A 4,821-nucleotide genomic window follows, 5' to 3' on the forward strand; every position below is an offset into this window, starting at 1 on the left:
GGCAATCGCGCAAATCAGTAACGAGACCCACAGGACGCAACGGGCAGCTCACAAAGAGATCGCACATACATGGCTACTTGATTTTTGGCCAAGATGCCCAAGTCATTCAATGGAGGAATGGATTATCTGTTTGCCAAATGGGCCGGAACACCGTATTTTAGAAATGAACCTCAGGGGGACCAGCCGATGGCAGCAGGGCTGAGAGGCCGGTCACAGAGCAGCTAAAGATGAAAGCCCGAGGACTCGCATCTCAGCTGAGGGGCAGTATTCCAGTTACTGAGCTTTCACAAGTGGACCTTTTGAAAGTCATCATCTTCAAAAATGTTTTTCTTTTGTGAAAAATGAACTTTTCCCCAGCCATCCATCCTCCCAGATTATCACAAAAACTTTCCAGCTCAATCAGAGTAAGATGACTTTTTCCACACGGAGAAGCATCGAGGGTCTGTTTGTTCCACTGAAATTACAAACGGGAGGGCGGGCAGTGCGGTGGGCTCCACATCGTCTGTTTTTGTCAAGCTCGAACCTCTCCTTGGGTATTTTGAGGGGTAACGATGAGACCATTGGATCTGAAGTTTGGGGTTTTTTTTTTTGAGAGATTTTTGCTATAGAGTGTGTGTGCTCACGGGAGAGACGGAGAGACTAAAAGTGAGAAATCACCCCTAGGGGGGATGGCCACACCGCAATCACTTCTCCTCCATTTTCCTCCTGGGATTTGGGACACACACACGCCCGCCCAGCATGAGTTTTAAGCTGCTGGGTTCAGGACTTCCCACAGTCGGCCATGTGGCAGACCAGTGGCTTAGCCACTATGCCATCTACTGGTCCCAAACATATTCTTCATGGCCCATCGTGGAGTGGACTAATGGGAGATCGGCACTTGGTGGAGTGCAAGCTTGGGTTATTGGGCCAATTTTGCTGGCCATGGAAGCAGCACCGCACGTGGTGTGCATCTTCTCACTGTAATAAATGTACACAGCACTCAAAGCACCTGACACCTGGGAAAAAGAAGACCCTTAGAGGATATATAAACATTAACTTAAATTAGATCACAGACCTAAATAGAAGTTTGAAAACTAGAAGAAACTTCTAAAAGAAAAATAGAAATTATGACTTGTGTTGAGCAAAAATTTCTTGGATTACAAAGAACATGAATCATAAAACAATTGATACCTCAGACAACATCAAAATGAAAAATGTTGCTTATTAAAACACACACACACACACGCACACACACACACACACACACACACTGATAGGATAAGGCAAGCCCCAACCTGGGAAAGAATATTTATACAACATGCCTTTGAGAGTCAGCCCCACAGTGTGGGGGTGAAGGCCTACGCCTAGGAAGCCAGATCCCACGTGGCTGGTCACAGTTTGAATACTAGGTGGGTTGGAAAACGTGCCAGGTATGTGTACATGTATGCCCCAAATCCCGACAGGATGGAGAAATGAGGAAAAGGGTTTATGGCATGACCGTGCCCCATGGGGGATGCTTTTTCTGCCTCCCAATCTTTATCTCTCTCTCTGGCAATTAAAATATGCATATATGATAAAAGATTTGAATTCTATGAAGAACATTCTGTTAAAATAACATGGAATTTCCCATCATAACTATTTGGGGTGTACATTTCTGCGGCGTCGAACACAATACCGCCTCCTTGGCCAGTCTCCAGGCCATCGCACCTCCTTTTCCTGCTCACCCCCCTGAAGGATTCTGGGTGTCTTAGACCCAGGAAACTCCGTCCTGATGCAGTGCCTGCTCGCCTGCATGATTCAAAGTAGCATGTCACCATGAATTTAAGAAAATACAATCACAGTCTACAGTAAAACGGATTTAACGGTCACTGTGCTGTTCATAAAATACCTCCCCTCAGCTTCGTAAGCACAGGCTTTAATAATTTAATGTTTTTCTTCTGTGACACTCCGATTTTCTAAAGCAGAGAGAAAGCCAGCGGTAAGAGACAGCCTACGTCTCCCTCCAGTTCCATGGTGGCGGGGGCCCCTCTGCCGCCCTTGCCAAGCCAGGCTGTGGAGGCCACGCACACCAGCACTGACCGAGAGCTCTTCTCCTCCAGACTCACCAGGATGAAAGCCCTAGGTCTTAAGAAGTTTAGCGAAGAAAGAGGCTTCAGTATTTTCATTTCATCTCACTTATTTTCCGTATTTCAAATTCTGAGTCCTTACTCCTGAAACCAAAACAACTGACATACAACTTTATTAAGTGAAACAAAACAGCTAGTGACCTGCCACACGGACCAGAAATGTTACAGAACCATGATCCCTCTGGTGGATTTATTATTGTTACTGAAAGTTTACCAATTAAAGCTATATATCAAAGATTTTAAAACATGATGCCTAATTTTTAAAACTTTTATGTATATATAAAAAATGGGCACTCTGAAATTTAGAAAATAGTCCATTTAAAAAGGAAGAAACTCAATTATCTATAATTCCATTGGTCAAGAATTATTATTGGGGTTGGCAGGGGGCATAGTAGTTAAGGTGCTGGACTCTCATATGGCAAACCAGAGTTTGAATCCTGGACTTGGTGGCTTGTTTTCTCATTTTCCCTCTCTCTCTGATCAAGTTAAAATAATAATAATAATAATAATAATAAATTAAATAAATAATAATTTTTGAGAGGTTTTTGATATAGGGTGCGTGCACTCGCCAGACAGACAGAGAGACATAGAGATAGAAAGCGAGAAATCACCCCCTAGGAGGGATGGCCACGCCGCAATCCCTTCTCCTCCATTCTCCTCTCAGGATCTTGGGCACACACGTACACGTGCCCGGTGTGAGTTCAAGCCACCAGGTCTGGGACTTGAACTGCAGTTGACTACGTGGGAGTCCAGCGACATAGCCATTACGCTAACTGCTGGTCCCAATAAATAATTATTTTGAAAAGAATTACCATTAACATGAATTTATGGCTTTTCAGTTTTCAGTTTTCTGGGGCTTATGTATATTTGAGGGGTACCCCACATACGATGTTATAGTCCTGCTTCTTTTCCACTCTCAGTAATTTACTATGAGCTTGCACTAATATAGCCCCCCAAATAAGTAGATTTAGCCTTCTCACAGCATTCTATCATACACTTCACATAACTCTTACAACCCAGATCCTATTTTTTTTTTTCAAAAAGTCAGGTGTTTCTATTTCTTTGCTAACACAATCTTATGTGTAGAGGGCTTCAGAACGTTCATGGGAAAATGCTTCTTAGGAAGAAAATGATTGCACAGATTCCAACTTTTTTGGTACCAAAATAAGCATCTGCTTTAATTGCATCTTTATGTGAACAATCAGAGATCACTGGGACGTGGAACCCGATGGCTGGTGTTTAATGTGCACGTCTGCTCCCTCACTGGCCCCTCTTCTATCTCGTGCAAATCACTTCTCCTCCCTGTGCCTTGTTCTCGCCTGTAGAATGGGTATCCTCCTGGTACCTACCGTGTGGGTCGTGGGAAGGATCAAGGACGTACGATCCACACCTGAGCTCACATCTGGGGCTGGAAAGTGCGCAGCAAACACTCGCTGTTTCCGTTCCACACAGCAGGCACTGAGCAAAGGCAGCTGAGGGGATGCAGCTGTGAGGACTCCATTAGTCAGGGTTCTCCAGAGAAACAGAATCCACAGATTAGGCCTACAGATACACATAAAATCATTTATTATGAGAAATTGGCTCATGTAGTTACAGAGGCTGAGAAGTTCTAGGATTTGGAACTCACCATCTGCAGACCCAGAAAAGCCCATGGTGCAGAGTTCGGCAGGGTGTAGACCTGAGACCCAGGCAGCAGACGGTGCGAGCCCTGGTGCCTGAGACCAGGAGCCCCTGTCTGGGCGCAGGAGAGGGTAGGGATCCCAGCTGTTCGAGAGCGTGACTCACCTCTCCCCGCCTTCTTGTATCTGGTCTCTCCAAGGCCCACCAGTTCAAATGCCAGCTTCTCCCGGGAACACCCTCAGAGACACACCCCACCTGGAACAATGCTTTATAGTCATCCCCCACCCTTCGGTCCCGTCAGACTGACACAAGATGAACTATTACAGTGGCCATCTTTCCCAGCAGGATTAACTTGACAGCCCCAGATCCATGGAGGGGCTGTGAATTTTGCCTCTAAAGGCCTGTCTTGTCGTCCGCAACTCCGTGTTTTCCTTATCTGGCCTTGGAGACTGCGTCCCTGCGTACCAGGGATATTTTAAGAATGGCCAGGGTAACTGTAAGGCCTAGCACTCTGTAGTCCCTACAGCACTAGACGTTAGTCCCTTTCGTGACGCCAGGTCAGTTAGATAGTGCAAGGGCATGGAAAGCGGTTGACTAAACTAATCACCAGCTCTCAACGGAAACCTCATGGTGGGAAGCCCTGGAACTCCGGATACACACGGACTTGTTTGGAACTGGGTGTAACCACACGAGCCAGGTCATAGGGCAGTTTGAGAGGTGTCGCGAGGTCTGAGAAGGGCTGGGTGAGGCCTGAGGAGAGTTAGAATTGCGAATCAGTGAGGACGAGGAAGAGCTCGTAAACAGAACCGCACTGTTCATTCATTTATTTAAAACTAGTTGCTCAACAAACCCGTGTGGTTTGATCTTATCAGCACAGATGCCCCGGGCAAGAATGTGCAGTGCATACTGGGAGCCTCTGAGCCAGCTGGGAAAGGCGTGGGGGGAGGAGAGAAGGCAGGGGGAGGGGAGGGGAGGAGGGCGAGCCGAGAGGCGCTGCGGCCAGCCTGAGCGCGCTCTGAATGGAAGTGTGGCTTTGTGTGGAGGTGCGGTCACTGCCCTCGAAGACAGGCCCAGGACAAAGAACGCGGCTGTCCCT

The 4,821-nt window shown here is 46.8% G+C and overlaps 1 pseudogene; it reads left to right on the plus strand.

Annotated features, from left to right (window-relative positions):
* The first annotated feature begins 227 nt into the window (after window positions 1–227).
* Window positions 228–1,798, plus strand: LOC102489725 (proteasome maturation protein pseudogene; annotated as a pseudogene).
* Window positions 1,799–4,821: the final 3,023 nt, after the last annotated feature.

This window comes from Tupaia chinensis, unplaced genomic scaffold (genome assembly GCF_000334495.1).
Source record: "Tupaia chinensis unplaced genomic scaffold, TupChi_1.0 Scaffold000161_3, whole genome shotgun sequence".
NCBI lineage: Eukaryota > Metazoa > Chordata > Mammalia > Scandentia > Tupaiidae > Tupaia > Tupaia belangeri.